Source organism: Macaca fascicularis, chromosome 3 (genome assembly GCF_037993035.2).
Source record: "Macaca fascicularis isolate 582-1 chromosome 3, T2T-MFA8v1.1".
NCBI lineage: Eukaryota > Metazoa > Chordata > Mammalia > Primates > Cercopithecidae > Macaca > Macaca fascicularis.
In genome coordinates this window covers 84,117,362-84,139,781 of record NC_088377.1, presented here as the reverse complement: position 1 = coordinate 84,139,781, position 22,420 = coordinate 84,117,362, and positions in this window count along the sequence as shown.

The window sequence follows — 22,420 nt, the reverse complement described above, 5'->3', positions numbered from 1 at the left end:
CACTGCAACCTCCGCCTCCAGGTTCAAGCAATTCTCCTGCCTCAGCCTCCTGAGTAGCCGGGATTACAGGAGCCCGCCTCCATGCCCGGCTAATTTTTTGTATTTTTAGTAGATATGGGGTTTCATCATGTTGACCAGGCTGGTCTCCAACTCCTGACATCAGGTGATCCACCCGCCTCGGCCTTGCAAAGTGCTGGGGTTACAGGTGTGAGCCACTGCGACTGGCAGGAAACAAATCTTTTACAGTGAAAGAGGAGAAGACTCTTGGCTGAGGAACACAGAAGTTTTCAGAAACTCGCATTAACTCAATTGGGTCTTGAATGATGGTCATAACTGGGCTAACCAGACATGAGAAGGAAGGAGGAGGAACTTTTTGATGGATGATGTGCCCTAATCACAGCCTGAGTCGGGAAACCTTGGGGTGTATATAAAAAGGGTCCCAAGTAGTTTTTATAGAAACGTGAGTCACAGGAAAGGATTCAGAGGCACCATGCTGGACATGCAACTGGATGGACTGTAGGAAAGGCACTGGCTGAGTGCTTAGGGGAGGGAGAGGTGGCAGCCACCTCAGGGGTGGGCACTTGGGAATCCTCACAAGTCCTTTGACCTCTCTGTGGCCTTCAGCACACTTTTTCCAGTACCCTCATCCCTCCACTCATCAGGTCATGGCTTTCTTCTGTAAGCCAAGGGCAACGTGGCCACTTACTTGGAATTGTTCTGAGTAACAGCAATTTCAGACATCTGTCTTGTTATCAAATTATGTAAATAAAACTCCCATTAAAAGAAAAAAAAATCATCCTGAGTAGAATTTTGTTTGTGTTTTGAGGTCCATGTGGCATAATAAAATTGTTTTCTAGAATGATCAGTCTAGCTCCAGGAAGCAGAATGGAGTGGGGGGTGAAAGACTGTCACCCAAGAACAGTCAACTCCTTCAGGCCAAAGGCTCCAAGCATCCCAAGCATTGTCACTGGACAGTGGAGAATGGACCAAAGGGAGGCAGCAGGGGCTGGCTTGAAGATACACTGGACACTGAGTGTTAGTGTTCGTGGGGGCTGGGGACACATTGGGAACAGAAGGAAAACCATTTCCTTCAAATAAATGGAAAAGAGAGGAAGAGCAAACCTGAAGAGAAGGCAAACATGCTGAAGGAATGATGTCTAGCGCGAGGTTCACTGTGGTGCTGTGTGTGGTGGGACAGGTGCTCACTCTGTGGCTGGAACGGGGCTAAGCCTTCCCAGGCAGGCTGTTAGTGGCGAGGCGCAGCTCCAGCCATCCACACTAAAGAGTGTGGAATGTCGAGACAGGGTCTTGGACCGCATGCACCAAAGGGAGAGATGCATCCCCAGCCTTCTGAGAGAGTGGCAACAGCATAGGCCCAGTTGCACAGTGAGGAAGGACAGAAGCAGGTCCCTGGCCCTGTCCTGGAAACCACTTGGGGATGTGTTGGGGAAGCCAGGACAATGTTCCTCATGCTCCTTTTGCCTTAACCCAGGGGTACTTGCCCATGGTGTTCACCAGGGGCTCTGGAAAACAAGAGGCAGGCTCATTCTCAGGGTGATGGGGAAGGGTGATCATGGAGGGGGTAGAGACAGAGCTCTGGCACTGGCTTCTGATTGCAGATGTGAGAGCTCTAGGGTGACTCAGTGTCTTATGCTGCAGCATGGGGTAAATTTCATTTTTGTGATGGCCTCCAGCACAGATAACTACAGAGGCCACTGCAGGGAAAGCAATGCCAGAAAACACAAGAAAGGGGCAAGCGGGTGGCTTCCAGGGCAGGCGCTGTGACTGCCTCTGAGCATAGCTGTTTCCAGGGAGTGGGTGTCCTGCATCCACGGGGGTGCACCTGGCAAGACCCCTAGCAAGTTTGCGTGGTCACAGGGATGGTTTGACGGGTGATGACATTGCCCTGTTAGTGATCAGCCTACACACATGCACACACACACCACCAATAGGATTTGTCAATTTTTGACTTTTCCTTAATTCCATTATCTATTATAATGAACAGTCCTTTCCTGACTTATGTTTTATGAACATCCCTCAGTCAGTTCTGTGGAGAAGGAATTGCAGTGGGATAAATATGTATCAGAAAAGCCACCTGGCAGACCAGTGTGACATTTCAAATTCGAATGAGGCAGTTCAGGGCAGGGCAGCAGCATGGGAGATATAGATTCTGAGCATATTCAAAAGTGTTTTGGAGGCAGAAAGAGTGTCTTGTAGAAATCAGGAGGCCAGATGATTATGGGAAGCATTGTAGGTTTGTTGAGCTCTCCCAAGTGAGATTTGAGGCTGGGAATGGGTAACTTGCTGTTAACACATAGGTCACTTGTGTAAGTTTCTTGGCATTATTCCACTGCTTGGATTCTGTCACAGGGAAAGCACAGTAGTGGGCTGTCATCTTGCAATGGTAGCAATTGATTGCAATGGCAGCAATTGATTGCAATAGAGTGCACATATTAACACTAACTACAAAACTGAATAGTGTGATGGATATATAGCCTAGTACATTGCCCTCTGTCCATCTTACAGAGGGCATTGGTGGCCCTTCAGGGGGGCTATGAATTTGTGGGTGAATGAATGATACAAATCTAAGTAAAGAAATAATGAAAAGGCTCTTTCCTCACACCAGTAAAGATAATTCTCACTGAAATTTGAAATCATTAAATGTCACCTTCTCAGAAAACTATAGTTGAACTTAATCTTATCCTCGGTGAAGAAGGACAATGACAACACAATAAAACTCATGTATTTCCAGTCTGCTGTGAGGCTGAATAAGTACTATCATGTCTCCACTGAAAAGTTTGCACAAGGGTTTTGCACATAAGGTAATTAGCCAATTTCTGCATTTTGTGAAGTTGTCCTGAGCTTAACAATACATTTACAAGGAAGAAGGTTCTGTATATTCATTGGTTTTCTCTATCCCAAATTTCCACACCTGGGTTGAAATAGCAGGTAGCAATAGGTGTTGATATGCAGACTTGTTCCCAAGAATCTTTTGTGGCCTGAATTGCTGAAGGGGCTAAAACAGCTGTCCAGTGAGTGCTGCCTGGGCCAAGCAAGGGAGGCTCACCCTTCCAGTTCTCAAGCAACCCTTTGAGAGAGTCCAGGGATCCCTTACCTGGATGAGCTTTACGCTCTCCCTTTAGCATATGGACCATTTACTTCTTTTTCTACACATGCAAAATTTATGTATTCATAAATACTAGTTTATTCTTTTGTAAAATGCATGTAGTGAGCCTAAAGATCACCAAAGTCTACTGCAGAAACCTTAACAGACAGCCCTCCATGGAGCCTTTGTTTAAATATCTCTCCTTGAAGTGAACTCATTACTTCACAGCACAGACCATTCTGTTGCCAAGAAGTCAATGCTGCTAGCAAGTCACCTCTTGTGAGTGTAACATCTGTCTGTGTGATAATCCCACAGTCCTGGCTTAACTTCCTAGGCCCCGCTGAGTAGTTTGTTTTGCATCATAGAGCACTTCAGAATAGGAAAGACATTCAATAGCAACAAATAAACACATTAAAGCATGTTTTCTGTGAAAGCGTCCACTAAATGCATCTGTTCTTCAGAATAAAAATATTTACTGCTTCTCCTAGGTGATTTCCTTGGGACCCAGAGTTATTCAGTTCAGATAACTACTTCTTAGGCTACCACAGTCAGAAACTCAAGTGTCGACAGGCAAAGACTAGTAGGAAAGGCCTGAGTAAAACCTGTAATTATAGGACAAATGTATAGGGAGAATGACCTGCTATCTGACTTACCAATAACTCAGGGTCTGCAACGTACCTGGAGAAAAAGTGAAAACTTTAGTCAAACGCGCAGAGGAAGTTGGCATCGGCACGTGGAGGGGCAGGAAAGTTTAGCATCGTAGAGATTCACTCACTTTGTCGGGATCAGGCTTATTTTCCAAAGACAGCTGTGTCCAGTGGGTGGGAGGCCACAGCCTGGAGTCAGGCCAGTCCATGGCAAATTTCCTGAGAGTGCGTAAAATTGGCTAAATCGTAGAGAAAGTGTTGTCTCATCGGCTTCTAGAAGGTTCCTCATTCTCATTTTGCAGGTAGTGAGACTAAGTGACGCTACTACAGTCTTTTCACTTTAGTTTCCTTATCTATAAAGTTTTTAAAACTAAAAATAATAAAATCAATAATTTTAAAATAATTTGTTTTCTTCTTACCTGTAGCCTAGCCCCTCGCTTTCATCAGTGGTGATGTGGATGTTATCCCACCTCCTATTGCAGTGGTTCTGATTTGAATCCACACTTCAGACACTGGGCTCAGGAATGTCATGCCTCAGGCTTCCACTTCCTCCCTGGCCTGAGCCAGCCATTATGGTACAGCCTGTGGTCAGTGGCCATTCCATGCCAGACTGAGCCCTGAGAGAGAGATTGGACTGGCCCCATCTCCAACTCTAATCTGAAATGGGTGTTTGTTAAAGGAAGATAGGAATAGATGAGCAAAAAGCAGCAGCTAGACTTAAAGTCAGTTAATGAAAGACAATAAAAAGGGATATTTGGTAAAATTAATAGATTAGAAGAAAACAAATTCCCTCAAAAATCTTCCACTGTAAGTTGTAGGGGGTCTGCCATGGCCCTCCTGCATGCCTGCACGCCTTCTTGAATGAGCCCAAATCACGAGCGCTTGTCTGTTCCCTTACCTGGACCACTTCACAGAGTTGTTTCTGTAGCTGGCAGTTTTGAGCACTGAGAGATCACCAGGCAAGACTGCATCCCTTGGCCAGGTGCTGCACCTACTCTCCCCAGAACAAAGAAGACATGTTCACCACTCACTGTCAAAGCAGCAGCTTCCCTAAGCTCAGGGTACCCAACTGCAGGGAAACCTGCATCCCCTGGAGCCCCAAGTTTCCCCCGGGGTGTGTGGGGACGGGGGCCCATGTGAACACGCTGATGTTCCTGCTGTGAGGAAGAAAGTTCTGTGTCTGAACCAGGAGGCTTACAGCTTGTGTCAGCATCAGTGAACTTGTGAGCTTGTGGAGTTATTCTGAGGAAAGTTCTGTTTCTCTCTCTCCCCCATACCACAAATGTTAACAGGAAAAAAGTCCCATAATTTTGGTGATGAGAATAGGATACTGACAGAGACACAGCTTTCTGGAAGGTAAAGGACACAGGATCTGCAGGCCAGTTAATGGGATTTGAGAGAAGTCTGGGGAAATGATAGGAGACGTCTTGGCCAAATCATATGATCCACTGGGCATTAAAAGGTTTAGCTATCCTCCATATCATTAAGGCGGGTAAAAATTCCACAACCCAGCTTTCTCATTTTACCAATGAATTAACTGAAAGTATAAAAAAAGCTTTACCTATTTCACTTCTATTTAAGAGTGTAGCATTTTCATTGCAGAATCTACCTACATTTGGAATGTGATACATATATGTAATAAAACAATTAAGTAATTATTGAATTAAATAATAATATTTATTGCTTCTATTTATACTATGTTCTGCTCTATTATTTTTTCCTTTTTAGATATCAATTATATCATATTTATGTTTTGGAAAATACAAGAAAGCAAAAACAGAAACATTAAATTACCCCAAATACCATCAATCCTTAAAATTATACAGATTAGCTATTGAAAGCTCTTTCTCTGTACTTCCGTATTCTACTCCCAAGTGTAAGTTTCTATTAATAGTTGGATATATATACTTCTAGATACTTTCTCTTTCTCTATCCCTTTCTCTTTTTCCTTCTTTGTCCTTGTCTCTGTCTTTCTCCTCCCTCATTTATGTTTTGACTTGAAAATAGTAAGATCTTTTATTATTTAAGTTACCTTTTAAAATTAGTGATACCTTATGTGCAACCTTCTCTAAGTATCTGTAGATCTGATCTTTCATTTAGTGGCTGCATGTTATGTCATTTAACTAATGACATGTATCTGAGTTTATCACACCGCTATTGTCAGTTGAAAAATCTATTGCAATAGGTAAAGAATGGAACTCATTTCTGTTATTAGTAAAGCTGTGTATCTTATGTATTTAATGAGTCATTTACATATTTTTCCTATGAAATGCTGATTTACTTCATTCCTATTTTCAACTGAGTTTTGTGCCAGTCAAGACAGGTTAGAACATGCTGCTGCTGCAGTAACCAACAATCCCAAATTCACTGTAGGTTAATGTAATATTTTGTTTTTTATTAACATCTATTCATATTTCATTGTCCAAAGTAACTTGCACATCCATACCTGTATATAAAAAGTGAAAAACAAAGGAAGTCCTACTTAAAACCTGGAAAATTGAAAATTGAAAAGGTAAAGTAAGAAATGATTATCACAGGATTTTTGCCTTTGTAATTTGATTTTAGATACATGAATCTTTGTTATATGCATTATACATGTGTGTCTGTGTGTACACATTGTGTGTGTATCCATGTGTGCATACTCAATTGCAAAAATTGTCTGTCCCTTATCTTAACTTTCTTTATATTGGTAATGTTAATCTTTTTACAACTTAAAAGTTTTACCTCCTAATTCCTGTTTAGGAAGGCTGTTGTGTTCATAAGCTTTCAAATGGTTCTCTTACACGTTCTTTAATTTTTAGTTGAGCTTATACTTTGTCTAATGAAATACATTGTTGCAATCCTATGTCATAAAGAAAAAGCAACTTTTAGTCATATGTATAGTAAAAACGTTGCGACTTATTGATTCAATAATCTCTTCCATTTTACCTGATTTGGAATACCACCTTTATTCTATACTTATTCCTATATTACTGCACCTGTTTCTGGATTCCTTGTGTGGTTGCTTCTGTGTCAAAACATAATGATATAAATTTCTGCATCAAAAACATAATGACTCTACAGTAAGTGCTAACATCTGGTCTGGCAAGTATCCTTTCATAATTATTTATTTTCACTCAATTAGTTTTGCACATTAATTTTTCATTTGAACTTCAGATTAAGTCACTTAATTTAAAAGATGAGTGCTTTTGGAACTTGGAATAAATCAAACTTATTTATAACTTGGAAAATTACCAATTTATGAGACATAACATCTTATTCAAAGAGGCATTTTTATTTAAAAAGGGTTTGCCCTTTTTAAAGGGTTTGCCATACCCTTTAGCAATATAGATATTGATACAGATGTATAGATTTCACATAATAGATTTACCTGAGAAATGTTGTTCCTAAGGTGATTAGCCTTTGGCAGTTCACGCCGTTGTTTTCAGTCCTTTGTGCAGGAACAGAGAGGCAGAGGAGCTAAACAGAGAGAAACGTCATGCTTGAGAAGCCGTGCTCTGAAAGAATGCTAAATAACGTCAGCATGGGACCCTGAGATTGTGATTCCTGCCATCAACAGAAAGGATCTGTGAGGCTGATGTCAGGCTCAGGGGAGGGATCTGTGGGCCTCAGAAACAGGGAGCATTGCTCAGGGTGGACATGTAGATTTATGGGCAGTTAGAATGGGTCAAAGATTTATGAGTCTTTAGAATGGAAATGATGCACATGGTCTTTGAGATGGAGGCATAAAGAGGAAATAAAAGCTTCACAACCCATAGATGCCAGACCAGCAAAAGAGAGACAGAAGATAGGTGAGGAAGAGAATATCACTGGCACAAGACTGCAGACTATTTCAGATAAGACATCGTAACTGGGTTTCAGGGACATTGACTTGACTGATAAGGAGGACAGGAAGAAGCCAGGAGGAGTGTTTGTCATTGAAAAGTTACTGCTGCCCTTTGGTGGGGGGAGCTTCTGAGGTGCTAGAAGACAGGAAGGGCTGAGAGGTGCTGTGGAAGTCAAGGGCCACACATTGGAGGAACTTGGAACCCTGTGAGGGGGCACGTGGACACTAGCGGTAGGGCAGTCCTGACAGCAGCAGCAGCAGCCAAGCCAAGGGAAGACCTGGGCCCTGAAAGGACCTTGGGGAAGTAGAAACAGAACAGGTGGAGGGAGGTGCAGGAGTGCAAGAGGGCATCCTCAGGCAGGAAGCAGAGGTCACAGGAAGTGCTCTTCCTGGCCCAGGGCATACTGGTGGATGTGAAGTTCACAAAACAGTTTGCCATCATCTTACAAAGGACAGTCACAGCTCTGCATGTTTTTTTGTGAGCAACTTAAACTTGCACTTCAACATTTGAAATTAAGTTTCAAAGCAAGTGAGTGGTCAGAATTGGGACCAGAAACAGACTTGCTTGTCCACGTCTTGCATGTCGATGATTTAGAAAAACACATTAGCACGAGGTAGATAGCATTTTTCATCCTTCAAATCTATATACATAAGTAAAATGTTAGTCCATGCAATTATTAGATTGTTGGGTTTTTAAAATTTTCCTTCTTTTTCTTTGGAGACTGCCTCGCTCTGTCACCCACGCTGGAATGTAGTGGTGTGATCACGGCTTACTGCAGCCTCCAACTCCTGGGCTTAGATGATACTTCCACCTTAGCCTCTTGAGTATCTGGGATTACAGGTGCCAACATGCCCAGCTGATTTTTGTAGTTTTTTGTACAAGACGGGGTTTTGCAGTGTTGCCCAGGCTGGTCTCTAACTCCTGGGCTCAAGTGATCTGCCCACCTCCACCTCCCAAAGTGCTGGGATTACAGGCGTGAACCACCGCACCCAGCCTTGTGTACTGTTGTTAAGAGGGCAGTTGAATTCATCTCTGCATCAGCAGCAAGATTCTTCCCATTTGTCACTAAATTTACAATCAGGAGAGTAATAAGGCTCCAGTTTGAATTATAATGCGTCCCTAGTCAAACTGTTCTAAGCATCTTTTAAGATTTGAAAAAGAAATGTTTGTGTGTAACATCTCAAGCCCACACCCTATTACCATGAGGGGTATGTTAATGCCCCACCTTTTTCTTGGGAAGAGTGAGATTCTGGCAAAATAGCTTGCCCATGACTGTGCCAGGCAGGTGGCAGCAAGCAGAGTGTTCGTATGTATTTAAAAAGTAGGCTCAGCTCTTGTTGAAACAGTAAAACACAACATAACAAAGCATTTAATAAAGTACAAGCTTATTTTTCTCTCTTGTAAAAGCCCCAGTTAGTTTCAACTCTGCTCTGCAAACAGCATCCTCTGCTGTGATGCCTCAGGGCATCCACACCTCCCAACTGCAGGGAGCAGAAGTGTGTATGGGGGGTGCCGTTCATGCTCTTTCCTCTTAAAAGTGTGGTTTAGGTGCTACACCCATCACTCGCACTTGTGCCTCAGTGGCCAGAATGTAGCAGCAGGACTACATAGTTGGCCGGTCAGTAGAATCTTATGCACAGCTAAAATTGTGATCCCCATCTAAAAAGGGCAAAGAATGGGTACCGGGGGACAACTAGAAATTTTGATTGCATCTTTATAAAGTACACGAATGAAAGTTCCCTAATAGCAGGGACATGTAAATAGTTTATGTTTTCACTGCACTTCTAGTACAAACCACAATGCCAAAATTATACATTTCTCTCTGAGGCTGTCCTTGTCTATCTGGGATTAGGCATGTCTATATATTATAGGCCTAGTCCCAGAGAGAAACTAGGAAAACTATTGTTTTGTCTTGGGCTGCTATAACAAATTACCATAGACTAGGTGGGTTATAAACAGCAGACATTATTTCTTGTAGTTCTGGAGGCTGGAAGTCCAAGATCAAGGTGCCAGCATGGTCATGTTCAGATGAGGGTGCTCTTTTGGGTTTACAGACAGCCACCTCCTCACTGCGTCTCATATGGCAGAAGGAGGGTGAGGGAGATCTCTGAGACCTCGTTTATAGGGGCATGAATCCCATCCTAAAGGCTTCAATCTCACGATCTAATCACCTCCCTAATCAGCAGGGTATAGGAGTTAAGATTGTGCCATTACTAAACAAGACAATAGTTTTCCTAGCTTCTCTCTGGGACTCATGTGAGGCATATCTTTCTGACATGGTGCTTTTCTAAAGACATGCACATCTGTCTGCATGTGTCCCATGCTGTGCATTTTCTGCTCAGAAATCATGAATTCCATTACAATGTGTCCATCAAATGAGTAGATTTGGAAAATGTACCCTGGGGAGACTAACTAGAAAAAATGGAACTGTTTAATTTTCTCTTTAATTTGATGCGCACTTATTCTAAAGCTATTTAGCTTATAGTGAGGAGAATGAAAGCTTGAAAGTGAGGTAATCATCAGTGCTGCATTTACAGACTCAGCATCCAAAGACAGCAACCAAAAAAAGACAGGAAGAGAAAGAATTTCTAATGTTTACTCTCCTCAATTCAGATAAAATTATGGGATTATTTACAAAATAAAACGATAAAGGACTCTGAACTCCTTGGGCCATGTCCAGCAGTTCTTTGTTTGTTTTAGTGGAAAGCAAAGCAGAGCCCCGGTTTGTGCCATGGGGAACAGGCTCATTGACACCCTTTGTCCTTTGACTTTTGCCCTGAACCTTCAATGTGCATGGGTAATAAAGCCAAGAGCCCAGCCTAAGGTTCACGCAGCTCAGCATGCCTGGGGTCTTCAGTCACACCATTCCTTCTCAATGCCCTGCCAGGAGTTCCTATGGTCACCTGTAGCCATGTCACCTGGGGATTCTTCCTGCTGTCATCATTCTCTCACAAGAGCTTGCTTTGCTTGTCATCTTCATGGACATAATAGTGCCTCAGCTCTGTGTCACCCATTACTGGTTCCACTGTATTTATTATGCATCCACAAGGACAGGGTGCCTCGAAGCCCTCATTACTGTGTCCTTTTGCCATCTTTATCCCACTTTCCTCTAATCAGAGAGAATGTCTTTAAAAAAACAGTTTGCCACCAGTGGCCTTGTCTCATTATTCACTTTTGAGTCTTGAAATGAGGCTTCTCCCTCCACCACTCCGCTCAGTTGATAAAGCAGTGGCAGGTTTTGAGAGGTTTGTCTCCAATTTTGAAGGAAGTTCTTCTATGGGAAATATGCTAGCAAACAGTATTGCATGCTACAGAGAAATCTTTTTGTGAAAGGAAGAGTCAATCAACGAAGCAAACTTCATTGTTGTCTTACTTTAAGCAACTGCCACAGCCACCCCAACCTTCAGCAACCGCCACCTTGATCAGCAGCCCTCAATATTGATGCAAGACCTTCCACAGCAAAAACACTGCAACTCCCAGAAGGCTCAGATGATTGTATGCATTGTTTAGCAATAAAGTATTTTTAAATTAAGGCACGTACTTTTTTTTAGGTACAATGTTATAGCATACAATATACTACGTGATAATTTAAATATAACTTTTATATGCACTGGGAAACAAAAAATATTGTTTGATTTATTTTATTGGTCTCATACCAAACCCACAATATCTCAGGCATGTCTATATAGTATTGTTTCAATTTTTGTGCGGTACAATTGTTCGGATTTAGACAAGTGTATGATGCCATTTATCTTCTATTACAGGATCATGCAGAATATTTGCACCTCTCCACAAATCTCTTGTGCTTCACCGATTCATCCTTTCTTCCCTCCACCAAAACACTAGCAACCACTAATCTTTCTAATGCCTCCAGAGTTTTGCTTTTTCCAGAATGTCATATAGTTGGAATCATGCAGTATATAGCTTTTTCACACTGGTATATCTCACTTAGTAATATGCTTTCAAATATCCTTGATATCTTTCCATATTTAATGGAATATTATTGCTGAATAGTATTCCATTGTCTGAGGATACCATGCGTTGTCCACTTGCCTACTGAAGGATCTCTTGGTTGCTTCCAAGTTTGGGCAATTATGAATAAAGCTGCTGTAAACATTAGAGTGCAGACTTTTGTGTGAACATAAGTTTTCAACTCATTTGGATAAATACCAGGGAGCACTATTGCTGGATTGTATGTTAAATTTTTCAAGAAATGGATATACTGTCTTCCAAAGCAGCTGTACCATTTTGCAATTCCATCAGCAGTGAATGAGAAGTTTATCCACATCCTCACCAGACTTGGATATTGTTAGTATCTTTGATTTTAGCCATTCTAATAGATGTGTAATGGTATCTCATTGTTGTTTTAATTTGAAATTTCTCAGTGACATATGATGTTAAATATATTTTCCTATGCTACCTGAATATCTTTGGTGAAGCGTCTGTTCAAATCTTTTGCCTATATTCTAATTGGGTTATTTGTTTCCTTATTGCTGAGTTTTAAGACTTCTTTGTATATTTTGAATATAAGTCCTGTATCAGATATGTGTTTTGCAAATATTAGCTCTTGGTCTGTGACTTATCTTTTCATTCTCTAAACAGCATCTTTGCATAGCCTTTTTAATTTTAATAGTCAAGTTCATCAATTTTTCTTTCAGCAGTTGTTCTTTTGTGTTGTATCTAAAAAGTCATTTACAACCTCAGGTCACCTAGTTTTTCACCTATCTTATCTTCTTGAAGTTTTATAGTTTATATTCATATATCGTTTATATATTTATTTTTTATATATATATATAATATGTATATATATGTGTGTATATATACACAATTTATTTTAGTTACTTTTGTGAAAAATGTAAGGTCAGTATCCAATTTGTTTCTTTCTTTCATTCTTTGTTTTTTCTTTTTAGAGATGGAGGTCTTGCTGTATTGCCCAGTCTGGTCTCAAATTCCGACCTCAGGCATTCCTCCTGCCTTGACCTTCCAACATGCTGGGATTACAGGTGTAAGCCACTGCACAAAGCCTTTCTTTCTTTCTTTCTTTCTTTCTTTGTTTCTTTCTTTCTTTCTTTCTTTCTTTCTTTCTTTCTTTCTTTCTTTCTTTCTTTCTTTCTTTCTTTCTCTTTTTCTTTACTTTTCTTCTTTTCTCTTTTCTTTCTTTTCTTCTTTTCTCTTTTCTTTCTTCCTTCCTTCGTTTCTTTCTAACACGTAGATGTCTAGTTTTTTAGCATGTTTTTTCAAAAGAGAAAAAAATTTTACTTTAAAATTTTTATTTTGAAAAATTGGATTTATTTGTTACAATAATAATTTGTTATATATGTATCCCATCCAGCTTCTCTTAATGTTAACAACACACATAGTTATATCCAATTATCACAACTAGAAAATTGAAACTGATATAATACTATTAGCTGAGTTGCAGATTTTGTTAGAATTCCAGCACTTTTCTCACTAATGTCCCTTTTCTTTTTCGTCATTCAATTCAGTTTTCAACAATGCATTTGGTCATTAGGCTTCTTAGTCTCTCCCATCTGGATCAGCTCCTGTATTTATTTATTTATTTTTCTTGTCTTATATAACCTTGGAGACTTTTGGAGAGTACAGTTTCATTATTTTGACACTCAGTTTGGGTTCATCTGCTGTGTCTTCATGATTAGACTAAGATATGAATTTTTGACAGGGATACCATAGCAATGATGTGCCCTTCTCAGCACACCATGTTAGGTGGTGTGATGTTTACATTTCATTACTGATGTTCACATCGATCACTTAGTTAAGAGGGTATCTGCCAGGCCACCTCATGGTAAAGTCATTATATTTCCTCTTATAGTTAGTAAATACTTGGGAGAATGTATGTTGAGACCACATTAATATCCCATTTCCTCTGAAAATTTTACCCACTAATTTTAGCATCTATTAGTGAATTTTGTCTACCACAGTAGTGTTTGCTTCCTGGTGATTTTTCATATACCTCATAAATTCTATGTTTATTAATTGAATTACTTTGTAAGAACGAATTATCCTCTCAATTTATTAATTCAATTACATATCACTATGTACTTATGAAAACATATTTTATTCTTTGGATTATAGTTCAATTCTATTTTTATTTACTCTGTGGCTCCAATTGTTCCTGCGTTAGCCACTGGGAGCTCTTTCAGGTTGGCTCCTATGTCCTTCCAACATATTCCTTTTTTCTTTTTTTTTTGTTTTTGAGCACTTCTTTAATTGCCGGTACCAGGAGATGCTTTGGGTTCATCTTATATTTCTTCTACCTGAGTGCTGAAATCACTACTTTTTAAAAGAGTCCTGGTTTCTTTTATTAGAGAGTGGTATTTAGAAATCAAGATCTGGGTGCTGGGTGTGCTCATTCTTATCAGGCCATTGTTGCTTCACGGTCCTTTTTATGGACAGAGCTAAGAAATATGTATATGTATACTAAACCATGCATACTCATATCTGTTTTTCTACCATATCTATATAAATGTATTTTTACTGGTATTTTTACTGAAAGTCCACGAGTTCATAATTACATCTCTGACTCCAATTCAATATCACAAGCTTCATTCCAGTCTCCTCTTTCCTGATTTGTTGCTTCTCCTCTTACAATGAGAATCCTGTCTCTCATTATCTATGATATATTTACTTAGTCAACTCTTGTATACATGGAAAGTGGTTTCAGACTTGCTAATGCATTGCCATATGAGAAAAATGTATACTAACTGGAGTACAATGTTAGCCTACAGTTATTTTTTGCTCTTTATCTTAGAATATCTACTCAAAATACTTTTTTCCAGAGTTACTTAGGTCAGTTCTTTCAGTTACTTAGGTCAGTTCTGTCAGTTCTTTCCCTCCCACCCCTTACCTCTTTCAATGTGATTTTGCTATTTATTTGTAATCTAGTTTGGTTCATTTATTACTGTTTATATTTCAGTTGGGGTTCACCCCTCATCCTTGTTAATTTTAATTGTTTTGTGGGAGTATGTGAAACATTACTATGATTTTAAAAGTCAATGTTACAAAAAAGCAGTATAGGCAGAGAGGTTCCACTCCCTCCTCCTCCTCCCTCCTACCCTATTTTCAGTCTGTGTTTCTTTCACCTCTTCTTTACCCTCTCCCCCATAGATCTTTTTCTTTGGTTTATTGCGTGAACTGCATGTATTCATTTGCACAAATAAGCTTTTGCATGTTTATTATTATATCCCCTTTCTTTATATAGGAAAAGAATTTTAAAGAATATATGAAATAAAAATGAAGAAACTGTTCTTTATTTGGCTATCTACACACCATAAATAAATTTAAAAGAAAAGATTTTTGCAATCTTTATAATAAAATATGTTTGAATCATAGTGGATTGGTGTCGACTAACTACATGTTTGTGTTTATATTCATATTTACATTTAAAACTCAAAGAAGACAAGTATATTAATAGAAAGAAAAAATGGCAAAAACTGCAGACTTCAGTTATCAGGATTCAGTGAAAGCTGACTGCGCTACAGCCTGGTTAAGGGACATATAAGACTTTTCCTCCCTGGAAGCCATGATTATTTTAAGACACTATTATTTTAAGGAAAGTAATATGATATCATATTGCTGGAAAACAAGAAGACAATCAGCTGTAATCCAAGGAACAACTTTTGGGTGTCAACATGTGGAGATATGAGAGAAGCATATTTCAGTCTGAAGAAACAGCATGAGCTCAGGAAAGCAGGTAGAACGAGATTTTGAGAAACAGCAAACTACCTAGTTTGGCAGCAAAAGGCTGACCTAGAGCCACATTTCTACAAGGCAAATGCATCCCATCATGCGGCTGTCTAACTATCTTAAAAGTCTCCCCATTAAGCTTAAATGTCCAATAATGTGTGAGAGAGCCCAAACCCTTGGCCCCTTTGTGCCTGTTCCTAACTCTTATCTCTGCTCTGCTGCTATTCTTTCTATACCACAGTGATTTTCCTCCAGATCTTCTGATTTAGCACTATCTCTGTGGAATTCCATGCACACTTCTCCCAATACCAAAAATATTACCAAGTCATTTTTGGCAATTCCTGTCCCTCCTTTATAACTGTGGTTCTCCTAACGTGACTTTCAGACCAGCCATATGGGCATCTGGGAACTGTTAGAAGCGCAATTCTCCTACCTCAACCTAGACTTCCTGAATCAGAAACTAACTGTGTCAAGACATTCTCCAGGTGATTCTCATGCACGCTAATGTCTCAGAACTACTGAGGTATGGTATTATATTCACCATTGAACAGCGAAGGCTATTTTTTTTTTCCTCGCTCTATCAGAAGGTTTGTATGTTTGAAGCTGTTTGTCTTGTTAACCAAAGCCATCTTAGAACTCTCAGCACAGTTCCTTGCACTGTAAATGAATTTTGAATGAAGATCTCGGTCCGTAAATGTTGGTTATAGACAACTATTAGAGAACTAAATGATAATAATAATAAATGATCACTTCTTGAGCATTTACTATGCACCAGACACTATACTAAAAACTTCATAGGTATAAAATTCATTTATTCCTCACTATAAAATGATAACACAATGAAGTAGGCAGGAATAGCGCATTTAAAAAATGAGCTAGGCTTACAGAGTTTACTTGGCTCAATTAAAATTACAGAGCTTCAGAACAGTGGAGACTACATTCAAACTAAATTCTGCCTGATGCTAACGGATTTGCCATTTCTCTAAACCTCCTTAGAATTAATGATTAATTGTAGACTACTAAAATGTGAAAAGCTGCACCTGGTTTGGCCACATCAAATTTCTCCTAGTGAAGATAACTCTTTGGAATAAAATCTGTAGTGGAATGTTGCTCTAAAACTTACTTTAATCCTGTTGTATTCACTAGTGGCCTTCTCTTATGTAATTCTGTTGATTTTAAGCACTTCCTCCAGAAAGAGCTTTTTGCTCGGGGAATAAAGTGCCTTAGCCTGGTAAACTTACCTAAAGAAATATCCAGAAAGCAAAATGAATTGACGATTAAGGCTCACTATTAAAACTGAAATATCATACTCATGAGTCAGACTTTTCAGAGCATCAATCCTTTGAAGACTGGGAAGCAGACCCAAAACAGCCTCACCTGTCTGTGGACCTGGATCACCTAGCTGGAGAGAGCCCTCTTGAGGTGTTTTATTCTGCAGCTCTCTAGACAAAGCCTGAGCCTGTGAATCAAAAGGCAGTGTGTGCACTTTTGTGGAAATGTGGAAATCAGCACTTTATTTCTTTTGATGGTTTAATAATATTCTATTGTATGAATACAGTATATTTTGTTTATCGGTTTATCAGTTAATTGACATTTAGGTTGTTTTCACTTTTTGATGACTATGAATAATGCTGTTATAAGTATTCATGCCCAAGTTATTTTGGGAACATATGTTTTTAATTCTCTTGAGTAGAAATTCCAGGAGTGGAATTGCTGAGTCATATGGAAACTTGATGTTTAACTTTTTGAGAAACTGCCAAATTGTTTTCCAAATTGGCTGCACTGTATTACATTCCCACTAGCACTGTATGAGTGTTCCAATTTCTTTCCATCCTCACCAACACTCGTATTTGTCTTTTTGATTATAGCTATCCTAGTGGGTGTAAAGTGATAGCTCATTGTGTTTTGATTTGCATTTGCCTGATGACTATGATATTGAGTATCTTTTCATGTGCTTATTGGCCATTTGTTTATTTTGTTTGGATAAATGTCTATTCAAATCCTCTGCCCATTTTGTTTAGTTGGGCTGTTTATCTTCTTGTTATTGAGTTGTAAGAATTCTTTATTTATTCTGGATACAGGCTCATTATCACATGTGAATTGCAAATATTCTTTCTTAGTCCATAGATTATTTTCGTTTTCTTGATAGAGTCCTTTTGTGTGTGTGTGTAGAGGGGAATTATATTTCTGATCTTCTGGGACTTTTTCAGTTTTATTTTATTTTATTTTATTTTATTTATTTATATATTTTTAAATTTAAGTTTTATGGGTACATGGTAGGTGTATATACTTATGGGGTACATGAGATATTTGATATAAGCATGCAATGAGTAATAATTACATCAGGGTTAACGGGGTATACATCACCTCAGCATTTATCCCTTCTTTATGTTACAAACAATCAACTTATACTCTTTTAGTTTTTTTAAATGTACAATAAATTATTGTTAACTTTAGTTACCCTGTTGTGCTATCAAATACTAGACCTTATTCCTTCTATATAACTATATTTTTGTACCCATTAACAATCTCTGCTTCCCCTCTACCCACCCACTATCCTTACCAGCCTTTGGTAACCATTCTTCTACTCTCCTTCTCCATGAGTTCAATTGTTTTAATTTTTTTGGTTCCTAGAAATAAGTAAGAACGAGCTGAGTTTGTATTCCTGTGACTGCCTTATTTCACTTAGCATAATGACCTCCAGTTCTATCAATGTTGTTGCAAATGATAGGGTCTCATTCTTTTTTTATGTCTGAATAGTACTCCATTGTGTATATGTACCACATTTTCTTTATCCATTCACCTGTTGATGGACACTTGGTTGCTTCCAAATTTTGGCTAAATAGTGCTGCAATAAACATGGGAGTGCAAATATCTCTTCAATAATACTGATTCCTTTTCTTTTGAGTATATACCCAGCAGTGAGATTGCTGGATTATATGGTAGCTCTATTTTTAATGTTTTGAGGAATCCCTAAATTGTTCTCCATAGTGGTTGTACTAACTTACATTCCCACTAACAGTATATGAGTGTTCTCTTTTCTCCACATCCTTGCCAGCATTTGTTATTGCCTGCATTTTGGATAAAAGCCATTTTAACTGGGGTGAGATGAGACCTCATTATAGCTTTGATTTGCATTTCTCTGATAATCAATGATGCTGAACACCTTTTCATATACCTGCTTGCCATTTGTATGTCTTCTTTTGAGAAATGTCTATTCAGAGCTTTTGCTCATTTTAAAATCAAATTATTAGATTTTTTCCTATTGAGTTGTTTGTGCCCCTTATATATTCTGGTTATTAATCCCTTGTCAGGTGGATAGTTTGCAAATATTTTCTCCCATTTGATGGGTTGTCTCTTCACTTTGCTGATTGTTTCTTTTGCTGTGCAGAAGTTTTTAAACTTGATATGATCCCATTTGTCCATTTTTGCTTTGGTTGCCTGTGCTGATAGGGTATTACTCAAAAAACTTCTCTTAGACCAATGTCTTAGAGAGCTTCTCCAGTGTTTTCTTGTAGTAGTTTTACAATTTGGGGTCTTAGATTTAAGTCAAGCTTGTCCAACCCATGGCCCATGGGCCACATGCAGTGCAGGACAGCGTTGAATGAGGCCCAACACAAATTTGTAAACTTTTCTAAAACTTTATTTATTTTTACTTCATCAGTTATTGTTAGTGTTAGTGCATTTTATATGTGGACCCAAACCTTTCTTTTTCTTCCAGTGTGGCCCAGGGAAGCCAAAAGATAGACACTCTTAATTTAAGTCTTTTATTCATTTTGATTTAATTTTTTTGTGTGTGAGAGAGATAGGGATCTGGTTTAATTCTTCTGCATATGAATATCCAGCTTTCCAAGCCCAACCTATGTTCTTGGCACCTTTATTAAAAAATAAGTTTACTGTAAATGTATAGATTTATTTCTGGGTTCTGTATTCTGTTTCATTAGTCTATGTGTCTACTTTTATGCCGGTACTATGCTATTTTGGTCACTATAGCTCTAGTATAATTTGAAGTCAGGTAATATGATTCCTTCAGTTTTGTTCTTTTTGCTCAGGAGAGTTTTGGCTATTTTGGGTCTTTGGTACTTCAATATAAATTTTAGGATTTTTTTTCTGTTTTTATGAAGAATGCCATTGGTATTTTGATAGGGATTGCATTGAATCTGTAGATTGTTTTGGGTAGTATGAATATTTTAACAATATTGATTCTTCCAATTCATGAACATGGAATATCTTTCCATTTCTCGTGCACTCTTTTGAATTTCTGGCAACAATGTTTTATAGTTTTCATAGTAGAGATCTTTTACTTCTTCAGTTAATTCCTTGGTATTTTATTTTATTCATAGCTATTGTAAATGGGATTACTTTATGATTTATTTTCCAGATTGTTCACATATAGAAATGCTACTGATGTTTGTGTGTTGATTTTGTATCCTGCTTCTTTAAAGAATTTATCACTTTTAATAGTTTTTGTGCAGTCTTTACGTTTTTCTAAATATAAGATCATACATCTGCAAGCAAATATACCTTGACTTCCTCTTTTCCAATTTAGATGCTCTTTATTTCTTTCTCTTTTTTGATTGCTCAGGGTAAGACTTCCAGTACTATGTTGAATAAGAATGGTGACAATGGGCATCCTTGTCTTGTTCCAGATCTTAGAGGAAAGGCTTTAGTTCTTCCCCATTTAGTATGATAGTAGTTGTATATGACTTTTATTGTGTTGAGGTATGTTCCTTCTATATTCAGTTTCTGAGAGGTTTTTGTTGTTTTTGTTTTGTTCTGTTTTTTTGAGATGGAGTCTCGCTCAGTCACCCAGGCTCTGGAGTGCAGTGGCATGATCTAGGCTCACTGCAAGCTCCACCTCCCAGGTTCACGCCATTCTCCTGCCTCAGCCTCCCGAGTAGCTGGGACTACAGGTGCCCGCCACCACATCCAGCTAATTTTTTGTATTTTTGGTAGAGATGGGGTTTCACTGTGTTAGCCATGATGGTCTCAATCTCTTGACCTCGTGATGTGCCCGTCTTGGTCTCCCAAAGTGCTGGGATTACAGGTGTGAGACACCGCACCCAGTCAAGTTTTTGTTGTTTTTTTTTTTCTGTTTTTTTTTTTTTTTTTTTAATCATGAAGGGATGTTGGATTTTATCAATTTTTTTAGCATCAATTAAAATGATCTTTTATCCTTTATTCTGTCGATATGATGTATCACATTGATTGACTTGCATATGTTGAACCATCCTTGCCACCCTTGCATAAATCCTGCTCAGTCCTAATAAATGATCTTTCTAATGTGTTGTTGAATTTAGTTTGCTAGTATTTATTAGGATTTTTGCATCAATGTTCATCAAAGATATTGGCCTGTAGTTTTCTTTCTTTTTTTTTTTTAGGTGACTTTTTTTTATCTGATTTAGGTATCAGGATAATACTGGCCCCATAGAATAGGTTTGCAAGTATTCCCTCCCCTCTAATTTTTGGAATAATTTGGGTAGGATTGGTATTATATCTTCTTTAAATGTTTGGTAAAATTCAGTAGTGAAACCATCGTGTCCTGGGTCTTAGTTTCCTTTCATGTACACAACTTTTAAATTTATGAAGTCTAGTTTATTTATTTATTTATTTCGGTAGGAAGTCTCTGTGCTAATTTACTGGCACAAAAATGAAAAACCAACTTCCACTAAAAAATCATTCACTACTGTGTTTCCATATCAATCCAAACAAATTAGCCACCATTCCTAATCTTGGGGAATGAACTCTCTCCCACAGGTTTCTCAAAAAGATCATCAAATCCTCATTTAAAAAAAAGCATTCCCATATGAGTCCCATGATCTTTAAATCCAGCTATTTCTTACTCATCTTTCAGCACTTGGCTTATATGCCACTTCCTTACAGAGGCCTTTACTCTGCTCACCAAGACAGACTGAGTGTCACTATTAGAGCCACTGTTGTGATTGTCAGGCAATTAACACCACCAGTCAAGGGACGATTGTGTCTACCACTTTCTCTTTTTCTATCTACACCCTAGCAGAGTGCTGAGTACATAGTGGGAACTCAATATATGTTTTTGTTTGTTTGTTTGTTTGATGAAGTCTTGCTCTGTCACCCAGGCTGGAGTGTAGTGGTGCAGTGGTGTGATCTTGGCTCACTGCAACCTCTGTCTCCTGGGTTCAAGTGATTCTCCTGCCTTAGCCTCCCACGTAGCTGGGATTATAGAAACATGCCACCATGCCTAGCTAATTTTTGTTTTTTTTTTAGTAGAGACAGGTGTTCGCCATGTTGGCCAGGCTGGTCAGGAACTCAGTACATGTTAAACAATCAAATGAATCCCCAACAACATTAATAAAATTATTGAGTCTCATGGGGCTGTGTCTTATATTATTTCTCAGATTCTAACAATTCAGGAATAAATAAGGAGTCATATTACCTCACCTCCTAAATGCAGCTCAGGAAATGCAATTGTATGGAAGGTGAAAAGACACATTCCCAACACAAAATTTTCTGATGGTCTGAATTTAAGTAGTACTTCAAGGATATATAGATCTTTCTTAGGTATTCCTTAAAAATATCTTTAATATATTTAATCTCAACTGAATAAGTATAGTGGCAGATGGTTCAATGTCACAGTTGCTGAGAAAAATGGACATGATTTTCCTTCAAGGTACTTTTGGGATATTCTTCACTACCTAGGTAAATGTGCAATGATTGTCCACATTCTATTTTAGGACGGCAAAATTAGATTTTCAAAAATTTTCTCTTTAGCAATCAAGGCCAAAAATATCGTGTGTGGGTGTGTGTGAATGTGTGTGTTTTACTTTGGGGAGGGGCTATAGGCAGTGGGTAGTGAGGGTACATGCAGCCTAAAGAGTCCTCCAGAGTCCTGCCTCAAACTCAGAAGGTCTGCTGTCTTTTAGTGTCTGTATAAGATGTATTTAAAGTGATCTTATTTTCTGATTTTCTAAATGGAAGCTTTAAACCTCCAGTCTGAAAAACACTGGTTGCAGGAATTTTGGCCTGGAAAACTCTTAAATCCAGGTAATAAAACATGTGTCTTTCCCATAAGTTTCCCATGGAAATCTTTTTTACTTCTTCCCTTTCCTATAACCAGCTGAACTGCTACCCGTGTGACCACCGCCCCCCCTCAGGAA